Raw genomic sequence first — 25674 nt, 5'->3', positions numbered from 1 at the left:
TCCAGGGAGAATCCAAAGGCTTCCATCTAATATTCAACTCCCCAAAGCCAATAATGGGCCAGAGTAAGGTCAAAAATGAAGAAATTCCCCAGACTTCAAACCAAAGCAAAAGCAGTGCAGAGTCTGAAGAAATGGAAGGACACCTGTAATTAAAGTTTAGATAAGCAATTCAAATGTTCCCTCTGCCTAGTCTTGCCTTCTGAGAACATGTTTCATTTGGGAATTGTCTAAGAACCCTGGGCAGCTAATGAGGGATAATATGCAGAGGATGTTTCCTGAGCTAACTTAATTAATCAGCCTCTCCTTTCTCCCTCCATCGCTCTTTGACATGTCAGTCCATGACCCCTGCTCAGCACGAGGGCCATGGATCCTGAGTTGGATGCAGGTTTCTGATGACAGATTGCATAGCTGTAAACAGTCAGAGCCTCATGCACTGCCAAGTTGGCCCTCGATTAATATGCCATTCTTTGGAAGGCACCAAATTAAATATGACCACATAAAAATCTGAAAGTGAAGATACTTCTCTGATATAGTATCTTTTTTTAATATATTGAGAAATTGTAATTGATTCTTTCTAGCTCATGATTTGTAGAAATACTCTGAACCAATTTAAGTGATATTAATGCTAAGCTTACTGAATAACATGCATTCATTTTAATTTAAGTGCTATAAAATTCCTAAGGACAGAACGAATTTTATGAAAAAAAAAACTATTTCAGGATTCTGCCTATACAAGAAGTCAGATGTGCCACTGTGAATTGACAGGATAAGCTCACTCAACCAAACATAAATTTTTATGACTATTTCTCTCAATCCAATGGCTTTATGCTCTCATATTTGACCCCATACCTTCTGGTATTAGCAAAAAATCCTGTCAGGTCAATCTAGTCAAGTCTTTCCTCTGCCATTTGATCACCTTACATATCTGATCAAATTCTTCATCTTCCATTGTACCCTGGGTAATATCTGCTCACCCTGGCCTGCCGTTAGAAAAAAAAATATTATTCTGTCAATTTAGAAAATATCATTCCCTACCCTTGGTATTTCCATTTATTAAATTTTTATCTAATGATCCCTACTAGACTCCTTGCCTATAAGGTGCCGTTCTTCCACACTGCATTTATAACTGAATCTAATTCTATACTGAATATCCTCTAAAAGAAATTTTAGGGAAGAAAGTGTTTTTACGATTTTAGTATCTGGCTCTTGTTTTCTTTGCTAGGATAAAACTGAAATATCTACATGTGGCTTCAGTTTGTTGCTGGGTTTTGAAGAGAAAGCTTTCCAAATATATGCCAAGACTCCAGTGTGTGCTTCCAAGTTAGATCATGGTGTCAAAGCTTGATGTCTTCCAGAGAAAAAGAAAAAAGAACAAGAAAAGTATCTGAGCAGTTTGGATTCTTTTATTTTTTTTTTAAATGTAACTGACTAGAGGTATCTATAATTAGAAAAAGTAAGTGCCAGGACATACTTGCATTGACAACATAAGAACATATGTTTGTGACTGAACTGACAGGTTGAGATTATTCTTTGGTTTCAATATATTAATTAAAATAATAACATCATTTGCATTTGAAAAAGAAAGGAAGGCAGATAAAATAAGAAAAGATCCAGTGGCATAAAAATCTCTCTGTATGCATTAGGAAAAAAAATCCCACAGGAAATTATCCCTAATTAGTTGTTAAGCGGTAGCAATTATCTCTCCTAAATCTTTGTTAAATGTATTATACACATTTCTCCACTCTTAGCAATGCTGCTTTGACACAGTCTACCATATTGTTTTATATGTTGCATTTGGTCTCACTGAGAAAATGCCACCCATTCTTATAATAAAACCTAATCGTGTAACTTGGATGTTATCATCCTACTTCATGTCCTTGAACATAGTTTAGAAAAATCATTTACTATTTTTCTCACCCTTCTCAACTTTTAATTGATCTATCACAATACTAATCAATACCTAGAATTACAAACACCCCATACCCAGATAACTAGAGTCCCAGTGTAAAAACATAATCAATAATAGTTAGGAAATTATCTCCACTAATGCCCAGATGCTACTATATTAGGCTCTGGAAAATGCAATATATTTGAAGCATAAGGCTAGGGCTTCAAAATAACTATTAGAAATATGTTCAAAAACCTTAAAGAGGATATGAATAAACCTACTAATGAAATCTATAAAAACACAAGCGAACAGTGGAATAAAATGAAGAACACAGTTTAAGACACAAAAGTGGAAATAGAATCACTAATGAAAACCCAAACTGAGATGACTGGGAATTGAAAATTTTGTGAACTCAAACAGGAACCCCAGAGGCAAGCCTCATCAACATAATATGAGAGTGGGAGAGAGTATCCCAAGAACAAAAGAAGATAGAAGTAACAGGTATCTCAGTCAAAGATGTAAAATCTAACAAACAAAACAAAAAACAACAAATCTATATAAAATAGAAATAAAGGAAGGAAAGGAAACACAGGTCAAAGCCACTGAAACATTTTTAACAAAATTATAGAAGAAAATTTCCCTAAGCTAAACAAAAAGATCTCTGTCAAAATACAAGAAGCATGCAGAACCCCAGTGGCTTGCTCATCTATCATCAGAGAAGCTTTCTCCTGAAGCAGATGGGAACTAAAAGACCCACAGCTGGACAATGTGCAGAACACTCAGTCCTAAATGTGTTGTCTCCATCAAATCTGTCCCCTCAGGACTCAGGAAGCCTATGGAAAGAGTCAGAAAGATTGTAAGAGCCAGAGCAGGTGGCAAACACCAAAGAAATAATGCCTTCAAACACAGCAGGACTATCTCACAGATGAACTCACAGGGACTATGGCAACATGCACAGGTGTTGCACAGGTCTGAGCCAGATAGGGTCCCAGCACTGAGAGGGGAAATGGACACAAGCCCCCACCTGTATCTCAGAATCCATAGCCAATTGCTGTCTGCTCTAAAATGAAAAAATAAATTTCTGCAGAGGAATCTCATTGGGTATACAAACGATTCTTAAGGACAGGCCCCATGCTCAGTAATAGATGGCCAACACAAAATGAAGACAATAGTATTTTTGGAGGGTTTAGTGACATGATGTTTCCTCTGTATATTTTCTTTGTTTGTTTTACACTATAGATATTTTGATTATATATTATGGTTTCTGATTTTGTGTCTTTATAAGATTTCTGTTTGTACAAATGTGGGTGTCTTTGCATCTGTGTATGTTTCTTGTGCTTTTACTTTGTCTATTTTTGTTTTGTTTGTTTTGTCATGTTCTGGTTTGGTTTTTTAATTTTATATGATTATTAATTATTATTAATATTATTTTAGATGTCACTTAGTATTCTAATGAAAGAGTAAACAAAAGTGTGTAGATTTGGGTGGTTTGCAAGTGGGGAGCATCTGGGCGGGGTTGGGGAAGGGGACACTGTAATCAGAATATATTGAATGAAAAAAATCTATTTTCAATTTAAAAATGAGAGAGAACAAATGGCTGACCACTTGGGGTGGGCTAATTTATTAAGGGCCTCACTCTTGAAGAAAAATTATTCCATAATTATCTTTAAGTACACACCACGCACATGCATGCGCGCGCGCGCGCACACACACACACACACAAACTTTTTCCATCTATTTAGAATAAAGAGGATCATAAAGAACACTACTCTAATAGTAAGAATGGGGGATTATAGACGAATTTCTAAACAGTCTTATTAAATAAGAAACACAGAGCCAAATACAGGGGTGAAAGCCACAGAGATCAGAGTGATAGCCACCAACAAACCTTAGCTCACCATGTCTAACTTGCACCTTTATTGCCTTGTTCTTCTGCTTTCCCATTGGCTCTTAGCCCAGCCACCTCACTTGCTCATCACTGCCTGTCTCTATAGACCTCCAGGTCTCTATGGTTGGTACTGGAATTAAAGGCGTGGGTCACCATGCTTGGCTGTGTCTTGGAACACACAGAGACTCTGCTTGCCATGTGATCGGATTAAGAGCATGAGCTACCACCACCTGACTTCTGTTTATGGCTGGCTATGACCTCTGATCTCCAGGCAAACTTTATTTATTAACATACAAATAACAGATCACCCTATTTCAGCACAAATGAAATGTCACCACGGGAACAGTTGCTGGAGACACGGATTCTAACTTTGGTTGAGTCTATCAGAGAACTGAGATCACAAGGCCTTACGAGTCATCTTAGTCCAGCATGGATAGAAACGTCTGACAGAAATGGAGCAATAAGTCACCCATCAAAAGAGCAAGAAAAAATTAAACAATTATCTCATTACCAGGCTATCTGATTCTTCTAACATACCTTGAGAAATTAAGCACAATGAAATTTCAAAGACTTTTATAAAAACCATCTTTAAAGTTTCATTGGATACTAATCAAAAATATTAGAAGCCAAAAAAAAAAAAAAAAAAAAAAAAGATATAGAGAGCCCATATTGGTGGTTAGGCATAGAGAGGGTCAGCAGGGAAACAAACTATAAATGGTACCAGGAAACATTGTGTACTCCTATGGACTGTTCTTTCCTATGAGACATTAAATGGCTGTAGTAAGAACAGAAAACCTGTCTCTTCCCACTAGAGCAACTGATTTTCAAATATTAGAATATTTTCAGTTTCTTTCCGGTCCTATGTTTCTCATATTTTATGGATTCATTAATAACCTTTCCTCTGCCTAGCTGTGTCTAGGGAATGTTCCTACTACTAGGTAATTTGTTTATTAACCCTTCAAATAGGTACTTGTTTTGATAAAACTTCCTATTAAGACTTCATTGTTTCGTTCCACTCATTTTTATACCAGATTTAATGGTGTGTCTTGATAGTATCATATCACTTCATATCCTCCTATAGTTCTTACTTGCAATTGTTTTTCTTCTAGATTTATTAAAAAAACAGGGACCAATTCCATCTTTTAGTAATTTTACACAGCCAGAATTCAGAACAGAAAACTTCTTAGAAAGTAATGCTGATTAAATAATGGAACATCTTTTCTCTAAAATTTGTTGTATCTAAATTAATACAAAATATTTTTCAGTCTTACTCAAACATATGCTCCATTATGTCTTAATTTATATAAATGTTTTCAGGGCTTTTGCATTTTAGTCTTATATATTTAATCTCAGTTGTCAATACTATTATGTTTAAAGATGACTTAGAGGTTAGTATAATTCAGAAGATGTATAGAAAGGTATTCCCCAAAGATCATGAGAAGTACAAACTTATAAATGGTTTGATTTATTGATTGATTCAAAATTCAAATAGGTTCTCGGCAAATAGCAGAAATGTGAAAGGTGGGACCTAGGTGGAGAAATCAGGTCACTGAGAGTACTACTTTAAAATTAGATTAATTCTGGCCAAGACTTACTATCTGTCCTTCTTAGCTACTGCTAAGTAAGCAGCATCTGGTACATAAATATATTATCATGACATTTACATTTCTCCAGACTCAAAGCCCTGAAGACAGATGACCATAGTCTTTAATCTCTAAAACTATAACCAAAAATTAGTATTTCTTATTTTAGTTGTTTTGGTCAAGAATTTGGTCTCAGAAAAGAAATTCTAACAAAGAAAAGTGCTATCAGAAGTAGGATTATTGTTATAACTATTCCTGATTATATGGCTCCGCAGCATTTATAACTGACTTATGGGAAATTTTTGAAATATTTGGAGACATGGACTTGAGGAAGCTTATAATGATACATCCATAGCTTAAGGAGAAATTCTTGTGGGAACTCAGGAGATTAGAATACTCAGAGAAATATATACAATAAGGAGGTTTAAGACAAGCATAAGGACTTCATTAAGAATTGAGCTAGGGGATATTTATATTAAAATCTGACAGAATTTCATTTCATTGTGTCTATGCTTTGAGACTTTTGTGAGAGATAAAGTTTAAAGATGTAGGCTAATTAATCTGATACAGTAAATTTCAGGGAGTCAGTCTTCAGGTTGTAGCATGGACATTCTTGGTGGCTTTTAGCCATACTTATGGTGAGAATTACAAAATAATCAAAGGTCTAGGAATATTATAAGAGTATTATTCTGGTAGGAAACACCCATATAAAATTTGGGTTAATAAAGTCATGTCATCTTGTGTGTGTGCATGTGTGTGTGTGTGCGTGCATGTGCATGTATATGTGTGTGTATTATGTGTGTGTATCATGTCCATTCAAGTGCTTGTACATATACATGTGGACACCAGAATTCCATGTTGATTATATTCTTCTATCATTCCCCACAGAGTCACTTAGGAATGTGCTTCTCCAAGTTTCATCATTGATATTCCTAGAGACCAATGAAGCCATGATCTAAGAGTTCTCTTTTATAATTCTATAGATCAATAGACCTTGATCTTGGTCAATGTGAAGCTACTTTCTCAGCAAAATAGAATGTAAATGTTGAAATGTTGGGGAGGATTTGAAAGAAATGCAAAGCATGGTAGGAACAAAGGACTTGTGGGCAGTCTCTGAGGTGGTGATGCCTGATGACATGACAGCAGTGAAGCAAAAATACAAAGGAGATCTCAGGAGGTTCGAGATGCTGGAAATGGTGATATGGGATTTAGTGTCTGTCCTTCTGGGTTTCATTTGGTCCCTTATATTCTTTCTGTCTCACCACTCCTCTTTCATATTAGTAATGCTTATACTGTCCCCTTGTATCTTGATCTTGTACATTGTATCCCAGTGTACCTCCCCCACTCCCTAAAGACTCAAATAAGAGGTTCAATGGCTCCTCCTCAGAGGAAACTTTGTACTTTCATTTTGACCATCAATAAATTTGTTGACGTGTAGGCAAATAATTCATCTACCTTGGATTATATTTGGGATAGTTATACTGGATGGGCTGAGATTATGATCTTATTATTGTCTTTATTTGGATAACAAGTGTAAATTATGGAGATGTGTTTGGAGATAAAGTTGATACGTGGTGAACTTTCAAAGGTTAACATGTCTTATAGACTTGATAAGACTAATGGATACCTGGGATATTACACCTTTGTGTGTTTTGTGAAAATGCTTCCATAAAATTTAGGTTACGAGAAATCCAACCTAATCAATGATTCGGTCCATCAAAAGATAAGCAACTCAGTCTGACTAGGTAGAGTTGCTGCAGAATGGGGGGATTTATTTGGAAAAAGTAGATCCTTGCAGTTATGAGAGTGGTGTGCCTATCTAAGCTCTCACCCATCCTGTTTGCCTTTTTTACCTTGTCTAACTATAGCTGAGCAGCTATTGCCACATGCTTAAGCTACCATGCTCTTTCTGCCTTGTTCCACACTCACAGCAGGGGAACTTTATGTCAGTAATTTTGGCACAGCAGTGAAACTTTGAGTAATATACTTTATTAAAAAATACATTCTGCAGTAAAAAAAAAAAAGGTTGTATTATTTTATAGAGACAAATTGTTGAGGTGCATTATTTTAAGGTGTGTTACTTTTGTTTGTGTTGCATTTGTTTAACTCTGTGTTGCTGTGCCTGTCTAAAACACCTGATAGTCTAATAAAGAGCTGAATGGCCAATGGTGAGGCTGGAAAAAGGATCGGCAGGAATGGCAGGCAGAAAGAATTAATAGAAAGAGAAATCTGGGAGTAGAAGACAAGATGGAGAAGGACTCCAGGGGCCAGCCACCCAGCTATACAGCCAGCCTCAGAGTAAGAAACAAAGGTATACAGGAATAGAAAAGGAAAAGCCCAGAGGCAAAAGGTAAATGGGCTAATCTAAGTTAAGGAAAGCTGACTAGGATCAAACCAAGCTAAGGTTGGGCATTCATAATTAAGAATAAGCCTCTGTGTGTGATTTATTTGGGAGCTGGATGGCGGGCCCCCTAAAAGAGCAGAAACAAAAAACACAACACAAATAATAATAATTCCTCTGAGATCTTTAATTGGCAGCTAAATATAATTCAAACAAAGTATTCCACTTGTTTGGAGGGTTTTGCTTACTATTAAGATATTTTATTTTCAAACAAGCAGTGCTAGTGCAGGCCTTTAATCTCAACAGACACAGGTGGATTCCTGACTTTGAGGCCAGCGTTGTCTACAGCGTGTGTTCCAGGACAGTCAAGAATACACAGAGAAATCCTGTCTCAAAAAAAAAAAAAGATACTTCATTTGCAATGAAAATTTATATTAGAGAATAGTAGTCAGTAAGATTATATGTTGGACAAGAAACAAACATTATAGGAGAAATATAAAGCATGTAAGTACAAGTTCCACCATCCTCTGGAAGAACTGAACTAGCCAGGTTTCATGTGGCAGTTTTATTACACCCAGCAAAATGTGTAAAGAAAATTATTGCATGAAAGCTTTCTCAAGGAGTTCATGCAGAACCCACAGTTACTGCTTTTTAAAGTATAACAGTCTTCTGATAAGCACTAAGGGATGACATGTGTATTACCATAGTTTTATTGTGAAATGTAACCAAATTTTAAAACCATATAGTTATAAACAATGTGATGCATGTGAATAATAATTGGTCTAGAATTCCTTCAAGCAACCTTTTTAAAATTTCAAATTCTGAATTCTTTTGGAATGTTGCTCTTACATTATTCTTGCCATTGTTATTGTGTGGATATGTGCCATTTCAACTTACAGTGCTGTGGCCAGTTCTATCCTCCCATGTTTATTTGGGTGCCAAGGATCAAGCTCAGGTTTGCATGGCAAGTGCCTTTGCCAGCTAAGCCATCTGGGCAGCCCGCGTTCTAAGTGATTGCAATGAAAAGGATTCAGTACACTTTCTAGTGTCTAATAAATATTAAAGGAATAAACTTTAAGCATTTTCTCCCTACTAGTTGGTTGATAACCAATATTTTCCTAGTGCTGCTGCACAATTCGGCAAAATGTAGCCCATATCTATTAATATTAGAAACTTTTTTTGTCATCCTTGAATGAAGTCTGTCCTTTTCCTAGTACCAAGAGCTGTCATATGGAGGGTGCCTAAGTACCTAAGTTCAAGGCACAAAATAATTACATACAACATAGTACTGAGATGAATTTTCCAGAGGAATATTCTTTTTCTTTCTATTTTGAGTTTGGGTTTTTTGTTTGTTTGTTGTTTGTTTGTTTGTTTTAAATCTGAAGACCTGCTAGTAGCTAAAAATTAAACAAATACCAATGTAGCTGGAAGGTTTCTGTGGTCCCACAGCCGCTTATAAAATAATCACTCAGAGGCTTAATATTATTCACAAATTGTATTGCCTATGGTAGGCTTCTTGCTAACTAGCTCTTATAATTTAACTCATTTCTATTATTCTATATGTTGCCACATGCCTGTAGCATAACTGGTCTGCTGGCATCTTGTTGCTCCTCTGGTGATGGCTGGCATCTCCCCCCCCCATCTCCTTTCTTCTCTCCATATATTTGGAATTACTACCTGCCTCTAAGCTGCCTTGCCATCGGCCAATGCAACTTTCTTTACCAACCAATCAGAGCAACACATATTCACAACATGCAGAAACATATCCCACAGCATACCAAGGCCTGGTAAGTAAGCTTAACGTGTGCCTTCATCCTACCACTCGTTGAGGTCAACACTTGGGGATTCTGTGTTAACAATATTACTGATTGAACTTTTTCATTGTTTCATTTGTAACTAAAGTGGTGTTGCTAAAGCCCAGACTCACCTAGTTGGTTCTTTAAAAAAAAAAAAAATGATCTTCTTAATACCTTTCTGGTATTTGCACTACTCTTTGAATTCTTTCCTATAATAGGATCATGTGTGATTTTATTATTAAATTTTGCATTTAGATTATAGTTTGAGTTTGAAGGGCTTCTAGCATTACCCTTTTAGAGATTCAACTCTCCCTTTATAATTTCAACAATATTGTTTCCTTAAAAGACTTCTTATGTTTCAGTTCTTCATATTAATCACAGAGACATTTTTCACAACAAAATATTTTATAATTTTTTCAAGTAGATATATAGCGTTTTTTTTTTTTTAAATAAAATGCCATACTAGTCACATAAATTGAAAAATCTACTATTTTTAAACTTATATATGCTTGGAGGAAATAGCAGTTTCAGATGGTCTATTCCTCTAATTTGTATTCAAGTTAAATGTTCTGATGACATTTTATTATCTAGAGCAGAAAAATTAACAACAGTCAAATTATATTCCAATGTTAAATTAGATATTTACTTAAAAGAAGCAACAAAATATTTTAGAAAATTTAAACTTTTATGAAATTAGAAGAACATAGTAATGACAATAATTCACCTTTTTCTTTGGCAGGGGGTCATTTTCTTCTTTATTTACATTTTTATAGGCAGAATTTCAGACATGCTTATAACCTCTTTTATGAGGTCCACTCCTTACTCTCCCTGCAATTTCTTTCTTCTGTTCACCACCAGTATTTCCCTGTGGTATCTCTAAATTTTTTACCTAAACCCTTTAATTGCCTAGTGCTGCTGACATGTTCATGAGTACAGGGCCATCTCCCAGACAATGTGGAACCTCTCAGTGGTCGCGTCCTTGAAGAAAACTGATTCTCTTTCTCCCAGTAGCTACCAACTGCAAAAAGCTTCTTGGCTAGTGGTCAGACTTCCTGACCTCCTCTTCTCTCCATCGTGGTATTTTGCCTGGCATCATCTTGCACAGGACTTCTACATACAGTCATAGGCACAGAATGTGTAACTGCCATGTGTATCTAGGAACCCGGGACTTGCTGTAGGCATCCGCTGCCTCTAACGCATAACTTTTCTTATCCCTCTTCCTCATTGATACCCAAGCCTTGGGAGGAGGGTTGAGCAATTCTCTGCACTTTGACCAGTTTTGTATCTCTGTGTCAGTCGTCATCTACTGCAAAGAAAGAAGCTTCTCTGATATGGTATGAGAGATGCACTAATCAGTGGGTGTAATGGCACTTCATTAGGAGCTGATTTAATACTCTGTCCATTTAGAATAATAGCAGCACACTCTCCCCTAGGGCATATGATGCACTTGGCCTCTGTGGTGCCAGGCACAAGCTGATTGCTTCTTAATTTGGCTATTCCCTGCCCTTTATTCATTTCTAGAATTTCAACACAAGCTTGTTCTTATTACTCACAACAAAAATCTCTCAAATACTGCTGTTTTTAAAGAATATTTTTAGGATATGCCCATTTAAAATACAAAGACAGGAAATAATGGTATAAATGGTACCTTAATTTCTTTGTGTATCAGTTTTCCTAGTCAATGACAGAGTCAGTCTGCTTACTTATGTGGAACATTACTCACCAAATTCAAAGTTAAGTGTACGTTAATTCAAAGAGAGAGAGAAAGAGATGGGGGGGGGAGTTTGGTTTTATCAGTTTAATCGAGCAGCAATGAAATCAGAATAAAATTGTTTTTCCTCCTTTTTTGAGACAATGATCAAGTAGAAAAAACTGGTACAAGCAAAACACTAAAACTAACAGAGTAACTAGCAGAAGGGTCAGAAGCATCTTTTGTATGCTATGGACAAGAATCTGCATGTTTGAGACTCATCTTATGAAGCACAGTACACTTTCTGGGCAGATACTGCTCTGGCTGGTTTTATTGCAGCTTGACAGTGGCCAGAGTCATCTAAAAGCAAGGAACCTCAATTGAAAAAATTCCTTTAGAATATTCAACTATAGGGCATTTCCTGAATTAGTTATTGATGTGGAAGGGCCTAGTCCATTGTGGATAGGTCCACCCCTGAGGTGGTGGTCCTAGGTATTATAAAAATGCAGGGTGAGCAAGCCAGTAAGCAGCAACCTTCCACGGCCTGGCCATGAAGTTCTGCCTCCAGGTTCCTGTCCTGTTTGAGTTCTTCTTCAGACTTCCTTCAGTGATGGACTATGATGGGAAAACTTAAGCCAAATAAACCCTTTCCTCCCCAATTTGTTTTTGGTCATGGTATTTCATCACAGCAATAGTAACCCTAACTAAGACAGAAATGTATGCATTTCCATGATTGGCACTATTTAAAGAATGCATTATTTTTTGAATTGGGGCTTTTTTTACTTGCTTAGTACAAATAAAAATTAAACATTGAGAATTCTCTTAAATATTTTCTTCAAAAAAATTCAATGGTTATCCTTCATTACCTCCCAAATGTATAATAATACCAGATTTCCAAGGCATTAAAATAAAGATATTGCCAGAAGTCAGATGAATCTCTCTGTTCCAGAGCACACATGTATTCCCCAGGTCCAAAGATCTGTCTCTTGTACACAAAGGAGTATCTACATGTCATCATGTCTTTCTTCATCATATAGAGTTTTGAAAAGAAAACACTATAAGAATTGCTCAAATAATATTAATAGTAAGTGGAATACAACAGACCCCTCAAAACCACAAATGTTTAATAGAAAAATATTTTACAGACATATTTTAGCAGGTAGTGTTGTAATTTTATGAATGCCGTTTAGTGGTGATATTTAAATCAGTAGTAGCTTACTCGTGGAGCACTTGTCCAGCATGGATAGGTTCATGAATGTAATCCCAAGCACTGAAGAATAAATAAAATAATAAAATCCTTAAAAAATAAAGGGTTGGAAATCATGTGTGGTGGCTCGTGCTTGTAATCTCAGCACTGAGGCAGGAGGATCACAAAGAGTTGGCAGGAAGCCCCAGACATATTCTCTAGCATAACTTTGAGAAAATATCAGGCCACAAAGATGTCTGCCCAGAATGTGCTTTTATTTACATTTAGTAGAGAGTTTGTTTTTTCTCTGTTAAAATTCAAATAGTGTCCGTGTCAGATTTCTCAGTTAGCTATCTAGTGTCTATTGTGACCCATATCACTTGCTAAGAAAATAAAGATATTCTATGGAACGCCAACATATTATCAAGCTTTGGAGTGCATTAAAGATCTTCCGAAGATATTCAAAGCCTCACTTTCTTTTTCTGCAGCTCTCCTTCCGGGGTGCCACAGGGCTCATTTCCAGACAATGCTACCGTGAAGAAGGCTCCCAAGAGGACCTTAAGAATGTTTCTGCTTTGCTGCCAGCTAATGCCAACAGCTCTGACACTGCTCTTTTTCTTTCTTCCTGGAGATATGACAACCAACCTGAGGACCAGAAGCAAAAAGGCAAAGCATTAAATATTCAGAGTAGAAACTCAGAAGGATCCTTATTTCTTGATCCCCAGGAATTTCAACCTAGCCAGAGTGAGGCAGAAAGATAAAAGAATATCACAAACACCCACCAAAAGCTTCAAGAGAAAAGTCCTTAGCAAAATATTCATGAATGGGATTGTGGGAGATGGGTCCTTTCTGCTTTTCTTTCTATCTATAGGTTAATGACTTTTCTGTGCCAAGTGTTCTCCCATGATATGCTGCTCTTACCACAAGTCTCAAAGAAACATGTCCAACTGCTATACCTGCCTATGACCTTGAAGTACCTGCCCCTGGGGCATGGCCACTAGAGACCCTTTAGACCTGGGATGCAAGTACAGGACTCCTTCACTTCCTCAGGTATTGGATGCTGAGATCTTGGACTAGGCCAATCAGCGTGGGACATAGCTCAGCTTTCCCGGACCCTATGATAAATCTCCCATGGTAGTAGGTTAACCCCCAAATAAATTCCTTTGCTCATTAAATACACTCCATGGATTTCTTCCATTACATTTCTTCCACATTTTGTGCTTCCAGCTTGTTACTTTAGTTGGCACTGGGCCATGGAGCTCTCACACAATACGTAGTGTCCAGCATAGGATTTTAGGCCCTCATTAACACTGTGGGTGCAAACAGACTGTGTTGTAAAAATCCATAACAAATGTCTATAAATGAAAAATTGAAAATAATAACAGAATGGATGTTAGTAAAATATTATGATATTTAAATTTTCTTCCATATTTGTGAGGCCAAATATATTTCACCAAAAATACATAGTATAAAAGAATATATTTCACCAATAATATGTAAAGACTATTTTTCTCCATCCTCTACAATGCTCCTTTTTTATTTAATTTACTTTGCTCCCCCTGACCCCTTTGGTCTCTGGCACTCTGAAGAAATGGAAAACATTATTTCCTGCCTATGCTAAATTAAACTAATTCTAAGTGAACAATTTATTGAGAATAACACATCCTTAGACCTACTTATAACATACACATTTTGATTCTTCCTTGTTCTGATGACTTAATGTTCTTTCCCTTTCTTCCTTATTTTCTTTACAGTGACTCACTGTTCATCTTACTGATATATAAAAATATCTTTACAAACATGAGTCCATTGTTACACATAACATATATTCTTTTTAATTCTTTGATTTCACATGTTTAATTACTTTGCTTAATTTTTTACAGTGCAGTAAATTTTACTTTTTATCTAATACAATTTGTCATCTTCATATAGTTGATTTTCACATATTCTTTGTTCTGTGTCAAAAGAGGCCACAGGGTGTCATTTTCACATGTTGGTAATCTATGTTCCTTTTTGTCCCTTACAGGAAGGAGGTATTCTCCTCCTCAATAAGAGGCATCCACAAAGCAGATAGAAAGGACCTGGCTTTAGCAATACAAAAATATAACAATATTAAGGTAAATTTCACCCACCCTCCAAAATAGGTTCTTTATAGAAGGAGCAAAGAGAAACTAGAGCTATGATTCCTCTCATTTTAAGAGACTTGTTATGAGGGGAATGTTGTGTTGACTTGTTGTTTTGTCTGTGTGTTTGTTCATTTCCAAGACAGGTTCTCAAGTATCCCAGACTGACTTTGAACTCACAATGTAGCCGAGTTAACGATGAGCTTCTGATCTTTGTGTTTCCATCTTCCAAGTGCTGTGATGACAGGCGTACACAATCATACTACATTCATGCAGTCCTGGAGTCCGAAACAAGGACTGTGTGTATTCAAGCACATACTCTTCCAACTGACCTATGTTTGCAGTTCTTATAACATGTTCTTAAGAAAATAATAGGAAAGCTGCCTGGGAGAGGGTAGGGATATGTGAGAGATGATGCCTGAGCCTGAAGAGCACTACCGGAAGAACTAAGAGGGTCACGTGGTATTTTCACATGTAAAGGACTACAGGGGATTACACCAGCTGCTGTCATTTGCAGGGACCAGTACCAAGCTCCCAGAAATGGGAACAAGGGTCCCTGCCTTCAGAAAGATCAGCCTTACAAGAAGGAGATGTGACAGTCTCTTGCAGCAGAAGCTAGGATGTTAGCTAAAGTCTATCAAGTAGACGCTTTCTTGTTCTTGGCTTGGAGTCTCAGCTTACTTGCATGTTCCTTGGTGAGGTCGTAATCTCCTCTTCCCTTTTCAAAGCCACACATATGCTCAAGTAGTACTAAGCTTTTAACCTTGGTCACATCAGTCACAATAAAAAACTTAGCAGTACCTGTCATTTCTCAGCCTCTGGACTCTAACTCTGTATCGATCTTTTGTCAAATCTAGTGGCATGTTTCCACAGAATAACTAGATACCCATTCCTGGGACTTCTGGAATTTAAGCCATCAGCAAATTGTCTTTATCCTCAGCTGCTGCAGGAACATTATCCAAATCACCTTGCTTTAATCAAAACCAGGCAGTCCCTGATGGTCCTTAGCAACGTTCCTCTATAATGGTCTCTCATACTGTTGGACATGTGTGCACAATCGATGCTTTTTGTTTGTTCTATGGACTTCTAGGCCATAAACCATTATCTCCTCCTCTTCTACTTTGAATTCCATGTCATTACACTGTTAGAAGATTGCAGTCATCTACCTACTTCCGTTTATACTTCTTTATTAGTAATTTTAGTTCCTTCCTTCAAAAGCACCCCTGTAATGTTTTAAACACATAGGATTATGAGCCTAAGAAACTCTTCATCCTTACCTCTGGCACTGTGAATGTGTCCTGGTATATCATTGTATCAATAAGGGGCTAGAGGTATAAGGAATGAGAAAGAAAGCAATTGTATGTCGTTGAGTTACTGGTTAATTGATTCTAAGATTAGGATATAAAAATGATCTAAAGTCAAGTGGGTATGATAAAATCAAATGAACACTTAAAATCAGATAATAAAGAAAAGAAGAAGAAATATATTAAGGCATATGAATCTGATTGTAATATTTGGAATTTTTAAAAATTCAGTGTACAGGGCTCATTTTTGCAGAGGATCTGGGTTCAGCACCCATATGTAAATACTGCAGAAGTTAATTACACATGTGCATTTCCTTAAAAATTGCTAAATATCAGAATGAAGAAATAACAAGTTACAAAATAAACCTGAATCCATTACTCTCTTGTATTGAAATGTAATAACTTCTTTCCTGGGTTCAAAAAAAGAAAAAAAAAAATAAAGGAAGGTTATTAGGCTAGAAAAAAACCTCAGAGAGTTTAATGAGTAGCTTTCTTATAAGTTCTATTTTTGTACAAGAACAAATATAGCTATAGTATTAAAACATCAATATTTAGAAGTTTATGTTTCGAGTATACAAACTCTAGAAATAACAACTAGCATCTCTACAGTCTCTAACTGTATATGATGGAATTAGAAGCTGAACATTTTGAAGCCTCTGTTCTATCACAGGCCTTGAGGAAAATCTGTAAGACTGGATTAGCCATAATTTGAAAAATATAAAGATCAAAAGAGGAGAGAAAGAAAAAGATGCAAGTAGAAAAAAAGGAAGCAAAACGAAAAAAGAAGGAAAGAATGGAAGGAGAGAAGGACCAATCCATTCAGTAATGTAAAAAAAATTAAATCCAAAGATGAAGACTACAGTAACATCTTCTAAATGAGCCTAAACAAAACAAAACAAAAAAAAAAATCAGAGCAGAAAGACAGTAATAAAATCAAATGTGAATTTTGAAAAAGCCAATAAAATGACATTAAAAACTGAAAGACTTTTAGGTAAAGGAAAGAACAGAAATTCTACATTAAAATTTTTTAAGAGTTATTCTTTTATTTTTTTGTTTACAGTGATATATGTGCATGATATCCATGCCTGGTGCTAGGGGAGGCCAGAACAGGGTGCCAGGCCCCTGGAACTGCAAATGCAAGGATCAGGAACAGCAAGAGCTTCCATGTGAGTATGAAATCCTGTGTCAACTGCAAGATCAGCAAGTGGTCTTAATCACTGAGCCATCTCCCCAGCCTTGTCCACTGAAGTTTTTAAAATTCTAAATATCAAAATCAAATTAAAAAGCCAGCTTTAGGAAGGTAATAGAAATTATTATTATTATTTTTGTCTTAGAAAAACACAATGTACTATAGTAAAGGGAGTTAAGGTAAAGGGAAATTGAGCAAGAAGCTGCGTGCAAGGCTACGTTTGCTTTAAGAACTAGTTTCAGTGGGCTACTCTCATTCCCGTGTGTGGTAGAGGATGACAGGGTGGCCAGAGTTATGTCTCATAAGTTTCAATATCTATACTGAGGGACACAAAGGCTACCCTAGACCACACAACTCATGGGGAAACAGTGTCAGTACTACTAAGAATGATGGAAAATGGATGTGAAACAGTAAATTCCTGTGTCTACTTTGCATGCTCTATTTCTGGAAAGCAATGGAGCATTCTGAGCACATGGAATTGGGGAGACAGATCATATTACCATGTAGAACCAGTGCTGCTGCAAGGTACACAAAGGGCCGAGATAGAGCAATATAAAAATGGTGTGGAAAGCAATTATAGGTTTTTTGAAGGTTAAACTGATAGCATTTGGTAATTGATTGGAAGATGTCCTTAAAGAACAAAAAGGCATCAGGGATTACTTTAAGGCCTCTGGAGACATGTAAGCTAGAGAGAGAGAAACAAAAATAGTTAGGCCAGGAATGAGAGAAGAGCCTGGGAAAAAAAAGGGAAAGGTCCCACTTTAGCATTCTGTTTATAAAACCTAAAGAATGTCTTTCAAAACTAGGCCGCATACAGATTTCCCACAGTATTAACCCATATCCCAACATAAATGCATAAAACCAGCACAAAAGTTCAAGATCTATCTTTGCAGCATATCTTAAAGAAAAATTACATCAAAGTCCCGTTTTTTTTTTTCTGCTTTAAAAAAATGACATCTTTTAAGGTGAACTGTAAGTCACGGAAACTAAAAATAAGCAATTGCTTCCCAATAAAGCACTTCACTTATTTCTTCTGTAACAAGAACAGTCTTGCCCTGATTTAGTAAATCCACAAGTGACTAGAAACACAACTTCTTTTACTTAGTTTCATTAATCTTAACAGCTCCCACTTCATGGTACAAGCTAGCTATTCTTATTCAGTCAGTACCCTTATTTCCTGACTCCATAAAATAGGGACTATGCAACTTAACCACCCCTTTAAGTAGCCCTTCCAAAATTTGCACAGCCAATTTTCATTACATCTCAGTATATCACATGAACACTTGATCGTGCTCAACTCAAAGACAACCTGGGTGATTTAATTTTCAGCTGTGGAAGCAAGTGTTTATATTAAACCTGTTGTGCTTTCATCACGGAGATTGGATATTTGGAAGGTATCCATAGTATAATTAACAATAAGAAATATGCGTATCCTAAAGTATAGATCGGTGGTTCTCAACCTATGGGTCACAGCCTCTTCAGCAAACCTTTATCTTTAAAAATATTTACACCATGGTTCATAACAGTAACAAAATTACAGTTATAAAGTAGCAACAAAATAATTGCATGGTTGGGAGTCACCACAACATGAGGAACTGTATCAAAGGCTCATAGTATTAGGAAGGTTGAGAACCACTGATCTAGATGAATAGTGTTGCATGGCAGGCCATGTAATTGAGTTAGCAGCTTCTCAGCATGGAATAATCAGGTTGGAGTTTTTCATGTTAACAGTAATTATTAGTTTTTAGCCTTCATGTCTGAGTTCTATGACATTTCCACATTAGCACAGTATTTTGGATTTTCTTAGCACCTCTTCAGGTTGCATATATTGATAAGAGACATGGTTACCCTCTTGTGATTAGTTATGCTATACTGAAATTTTGAATAATGAAACTGAATGACAAGTATTCAAGTTTGAAAAACACAGGCAGCCAAATCTGTTAGCAAAGACATAGAAAATGACATAAAACAGTCCTTTCAGGGACAATGTTAGAAGCCAAATGGTGAGGACAAATAAAGCAGGTTGAGGGAATGAACACAGTGAAGAATGAAGTTTCTCTAAAATCATGGAAGATGTTGTATAGAAAAAAAAATCAAAAGAGATGAAAACAATCCCCAACATCAAACTGCTAAAACTGAAGTACGATTTTATGTACCAAATCCTCTCTAATCACAGAAGGTGTCAATAATATTATATCCTATAAAATCACAAAAATAGAAAACTCTCTAGAAATGAAGTAATGTCTAAAATGGTTTGCCTAAATATTCAGGCACTTGTGCTTATTGATTTGTTTTATTTTCCCAAATTCAGCGAAAACATTTCAGTTAGATTAAGTACATGCAAAAATGCCTGTACTTGAAATCTATGTCCATGATTTGTATGTAAAACATTTCCAACAGGCCCCTGTATTTGAACACTTTTTCTCCAGTAGGGGAGGAAGCCTTAAGAGATGGAGCCAGGATGAAAGGAGTCAGTTGCTGGTGGGTGTTCACCTTGAGTTTACAGTCCAATTCTTCTTTCTGTCCAGTTTCTGATTGCATGGTACTGCTTTCAAGTGATCAGCTACAAGTGACTGCACCAAAGCCTGAGGCCCGATCACCAAAACACTGTGCAGCAGAATTAACCATTCTTCCGTAAGTTATTTCCTCTCGTGTAATTAACTAACACATCCACCGAGAACCTTGGCAGCTAAGCAGAGGGAAAATTCTCAGATCTATTTTCTTAGCTTAGTTCCTAAACAATGTTCTTGCTTATGAATATCTTTTCATTTTAAGCTTCTGAAATTTAAAAGTATGTTACTCAATTCATCCTGGACTCCTGTGAGATGAAAGGGGGATAGAAAATTGTAATCTACATTATTTTGAAGATAGCAATATCGGTTTAATTATATTTTCCTCCTGTAAGAATGAGTAAAGTATAACACAAGAAATATTTCTTTCCAGAGAAACATGTCGATTTTTTCAACATCTAAATGTTGCAATTGAGGAAGAAGTCCTCTCACATAGACACAATAATTACAATTCCTTCCTTTGAAAGGAAAATTATAAATAAGAGTGGAAACAACATCTAATTAAAACCAGAGATTGTCTGCAATAAAATTTCCAGGAAGAAGAAAACATGCAATTCAGAAAGGCATTTTATGAAGCAGCTGTGGAAATGAGTTTCAGTGATGAAGGTTTCCAACTGGGAATAAGTAAATAAAATACTGAAAGGACAGAGATGCCCAACAGGGGGAGCAAAAGTCAGATTAAGAAAGTCCTCACTTTTGAGTACCCAGTGCTGCATTCACTCTGCAAGCTTGCTTTATGTAACTCTGTCATTTGATGCTCAGAGAAATCAGTTCAGCCTTGACTTAAGAAGACTTGTGTTTTATATGTTGGACTCTGAGCAATGCTCATAGAGTTCTGTCCATGCTTCAGTTCTATGAGCTCAGGAGACCCTAAAATGTACATTTTACAAAACCATATTTTATGCTCACACAAATAAAATGTCATAATTACACGTTCATGTTGAAATAGGCTTAAAAGGCAGAGAGGTGCAGAAGTTTATTTTGTTCTGGAATAAGCTATGAGTTATATTGATTATAATAGCTGTAAGCTTAGTTTAAGCATTTGTTCCTAAAAAGTAGTCTGTGTTAGACACATGAAAATGAATCAAAGTATACTTCTATTTTGTGAGTATCTAAAAGTATCTTCTTTATTTTATCCTGGTATAATTCCTAAGAACTGAGTATAACTCAATTTTCTCAAAATAAATAAAACATATTTACAAGTGATTTATAAGAAAAACAATTTTAATTTGATCAAAAGTGGTTGCTCAGTAGTTTCAAAAAAACAGCCATATTTGTTTTCACATTATGATTAACTAATAAGAAAGAGGTTTCCTGATATTTTCCTATATCACACCAATAGGCTGTTTTTTTTACAATGGTAGCATTATAATGAATATTATCCAAGAACCTTGACATCCTTGAATCCAATATTTCTAACTTCAGCAGTTCCAAAGGGCTCCAGTCAACCACAGACTATTGCTACTTAAAATTTTGCTGATGTACTCATTTAAATGTGCTAATTGTCAACAAAAGCAGCACTAAAACTAGAATATCACTGGTAAAGGCCATAAAGAAAACAACTGAATTTCTTCAAAAACATTCAGTTTTGTCATTTTTAAACATTAGTTCAGTGTCCCACCTTTAAGGGGTAACATATGACAATAAGTTCAGTGATCTTAATTTGTTTAACCATCTTATCTATGCAGCTACTTTTTTTTGGCAATAAAGCTTACTTTTATTGATGGTATACAACTTGAGTAAATAGACCTATGTGTGATCAATAAATCATTCTGTATGTATGAGAAACAATATCTTAGCTATTCCAATAGAGTATGTTCATATTGTAGTAGAAAGCTTTGGCCAATTTAAAATATCCAAGCCACACTGTAAACAAAAACTGTTGGTTATATGTACTTATTTATTCATATAAACATGAACAATAATAATAAAAGGAGGCCATGAATTAGGGAGAATAAGGAGTTGGAGGGATAGCAGGGAAGCAGAACTGGTATAATTATATTTAACTTTTAAAATCTGGATAAAACCTGAAGTATTTTACATTGTATTTTGCTTACCTTCTTCACCTAAAAATTAATCCACATTTATGTTATATTTTGAGTAAGCCACACACATGACTTTTAAAAGTTTACCTCTTGTAGTACTTATTGCTAAAATGTTGTGATGAACTAATAAAAACATTTATTTAAGCCAAGCATGAGATTTTACCTTCAAAAGAAAAAAGTAAGATGAAATACCCCTAGAATCAAGATGTTTTAATTTGAATCTTTATCCTCTACATACTCTGTGACTATTAGTAAAATAGTTATTGGCTATAGGGTTGTTTCATATACATGGTAAAAGCAATGACTTCCTTCTGTCTTTGCCAGAGATGGAGATGCTATCTAATAGAGTGTTGTCATCTGTGGACATTCTTTGCCCAAAGTCTAGTTTATAAAAGGAGTTTAGTCGAGTGGTGGACAAGCCTAGTCATTTTCCCAGATTCTCCATCTCAGCGCAGCATTTGATTTCCACTCCCCTTTTACATACCTCATCCAATCCCCTAACAGGCATTCACTTGTGCCCTTTAATAAAGCAAACTATGCTTCTGAAACATAGAATTGGGAAGACAGAGTAAGGGAGGGAGGGAGGGAGGGGGAGAGAGAGAGGCTAAAATAGAGCAAAGCAGTAGCAAAGAACAGATTATTAGCCATAGAATGATACACTGCTGGATGAATAGAATGAAAGGTAAACAGAGGAAATAAAGATGTGATCTAGTTTATTGTAAGATTCCGGTTAAGGGGTGGCTAAGACTTTTCTGGGGGAGGGGGAAGATCTTGAGAATAAAGAACTTGTTAAGTTAATAAAAATGGTATCTAGATATTTAAACGTTAACAAAATCTTATGCATGTAATATAGAAATTTGTCCTTCAGAGATATAAGAGACTATACTTAAAAGCCAATTTTAGTTGCTAATTTGTAGCATATTACAATACAGTATTAGTTGTGTGGTTGCATTGTTGCTGCAGCTAAAAATGTAAGTAGCTTGTCTTCAATAAAGTATCCCTTAGCAAAAAATGGAACTCAGTGTAGACAGTCTCGATCCTCCTCTCTCATCTCACCATCTCTCCTACTCTTCATATATTACTTCAGTTTACAGCTTTGAACCCGAAGAAGCCTACTAGCATCTAAGAAGCAGCTTAAGCGAAAGTTGTCGCAGGCATGGCACTCTGCTTCACTTTTACCAGAGTTGTAAATATTCTGTAAGGACTATAAGTAGTGTTGTGTTTGAATTTTTAAAAATGGAGCACAAAATAAATGTTGTACAGTAACAAAAATATTTAGGACATAAAATAAAATGTAATGTTGAATACAAGTAAGTGAACATAAGATTTTTCAAAAAGACACAAAAAATAACCTTTCAAAGTCAGGGGGAAAATGTGAAATATTTGAAGAAGTTTTCCTAACAGTTCTATTTCCTCCCTTTGTAATTTCCTTAGTGACTGCAACTTGTTCAATTATAAATAATTATGATATTGCAAACTTGTTCAATTATAAACCAAAGGCTACTCCAAGACCACTCTTTAACATTCTGAAATACACACTCACTACACAATTCTGACATTGTGTATTCAGGTTCTCTCCACTACCACATTCTCCTCCCCATGACATCCTCTTCACCATCATATCCTAAAAGACACTATAACTTATTTGTACCTATAGCTCACATGACTTGTCTCTGTGTCCTATACAATAGGTGTTCAACGTGTCTTTAAGAAATAAATGAGGGTGGTCACTTGGAAAACCAGATTTCATTCCATGAAAACATAAAACAATTAATAGCTTTAGTTGAGAACTATCTAAAAGTGAGCATTTGCTGTGGATAAGGCTCTATATAAATAAAACACTGATGGCCAATGACCAGACAGGAAGTATAGGCAGGACAAGGAGAGAGGAGAATTGGGGGAACAGGAAGAAGGAGGGGGATAGACTGCAGCCACTGCCAGGACAAGCAGCATGTAAAGACGCCGGTAAGCCACGAGCCACATGGCAATGTATAGATTTATAAAAATAGGTTAATTTAAGATAAAAGAACAGTTAGCAAGAAGCCTGCCACGGCCATACAGTTTATAAGTAATATAAGCGTCTGAGTGATTATTTTATAAGTGGATTGTGGGACGGCGGGGCTTGGGGAACCTGGAGAGAAGCCCTCCAGCAACAGCATTCTTTTGTAGAGAAGGCAAAATAGTTAATATAAGACTTAGTAAAAACAAAATAGTTCAGCAAACTAGTCATCTTACCTGTAAGCAATAAACTTATTCACCATGGTTTATACTTGTAGTACCTTTGACAGTTTCAGCCATATTAAGTGTCTTGCCATTTAGCTCCATTTATTTGACCAATTTTCACTGAGTGCTAGAGTATCAAATACAGTGTCCAACAATTTTTGCAATATAAATTATCCTATTAACAAAATGCAGCATTTTATACCATTTAACTATCAAGTGTATTTCTGTTATTGTATATGCATAGTAGAAATATGCCATGATGGGCAACTATAGATCTTTCCCTAACTTTACACTCTCACCACATTGTTGATTAGCATCATGGGAATTGTCAAATGATATAATCTGTCAGCTTACCAATTTTATGTAATGGCTTTAACGATTGAATATAAATATGTTATTACAATAGTTTAAATGTAAGAAGCTATTATTTTATAAAGAGCATTAAAAAAAAAAAAAACAGAGGAAATACACTACCAGAATTCTAAAGTAAATGTATGACTCAGGAAAAAGTCACCTACATTGAGAATAATCCATTAGCAACATAAGTCACATTGTTTCACTTTCTATCTATGTAATTGAAAATATCAACTAATATTTATGTTCAAACTCTATTATTCCTTTGTCATTTACAATCATTGTTTAGCTACCTATACAAGAGTTCGGCTAAAATTAATAAAAACCGTCTTGAATGAATAATTGTTTATATTGAATTACAGCCAAGAATATTATAAAATTATCATTCGTAAGCCACACACTCCATATTCTTATATCATTTAAATTTATATTAGCTATAAATGCACAAAAATATTCATATATTCTGCTACATTCTCTAAGTTAACAAAACTTATAAAATAATATATTTAATCCTCCAAGAGTTAGTACCTATGTTCCCCATCATTAGTTAAAGCTAATAAACCTGTTTAAATAAAAATTAGTTTAAAAAAGGAAAAACCTTTGCCTGATCTTCAGTCGCAAGTTTGATCCTATCATTTTAATACCTTCTTCTGGGCCTCTTTTTTTCCCCTTATAACATTATATTTGGTGCTGTTTTGTTTATTTCTGGGATAACATGTGTTTTCTTGCATTCAGGCATGCTGTTGATGTTTAATGAATTTTGCATCTATGGATTTTCCAAATTTTGAATGAAAAAGATTTGAAAAAAAAGTCATCGTAACAAGCATTTTTTTCTTTTAATTATTTTGTAAATAATTCAATATTACAACTATTTCCATAATACTCACAGTGTATTAGATAATATAATATGATTAATAGAGATAATTTAAAATATATGGGAGGATGAATATGGATGATATGCAAATACTGTGCATTTTTATATAATGGCTATCAATATCTACAAAATCCAAGAACAAATCTCTGGATTTTGAGAGGAGATCATATAAGAAATTTGGGACAAGGTCTGTGTCTGTGCTATTCTCTGTCAAATATCCAGGGTTCATTCACAACACCTGAACTTAGTCAATGTGGGAATACTTTTTAACAGGATTCACTGAAAATTCTTACTAAATATTTGCTTTCTAAACTCTTGTCTAAAGGGAACAATTCACGATAGCTGTGCTTTTGATTTTGATTGAATTAGTTTCTTAAGCATGTAGCAAGCAAAATAGTGAATAAATAGTGAGTAGCAGACAGAAAAACAACATCAAATGGAATGATTACAGCATTAGCAGAAATGACTGACATGACTCAAATGGAGAAAAAGCAACAGTAGTAGCATCATAAAATCTGGTGCACATAACATCCAACAGACATGACATGCCTGAAAAAACAAACAAACAAGCAAACAAACAAAACATAAAACCACTTGTGACGTTCAAATTTTTATAGCTG

At 35.5% G+C, this 25674-nt stretch overlaps 1 pseudogene; it reads left to right on the top strand.

Moving 5' to 3' along the window:
• Positions 1-25674, top strand: part of LOC114691746 — a 54615-nt pseudogene that overhangs the window by 5629 nt on the left and 23312 nt on the right.

Source organism: Peromyscus leucopus, chromosome 6 (genome assembly GCF_004664715.2).
Source record: "Peromyscus leucopus breed LL Stock chromosome 6, UCI_PerLeu_2.1, whole genome shotgun sequence".
NCBI classification, from domain to species: domain Eukaryota; kingdom Metazoa; phylum Chordata; class Mammalia; order Rodentia; family Cricetidae; genus Peromyscus; species Peromyscus leucopus.
The sequence above is the reverse complement of the archived record's forward strand: the minus strand, read 5'-3'. Positions and strand labels throughout refer to the sequence as shown.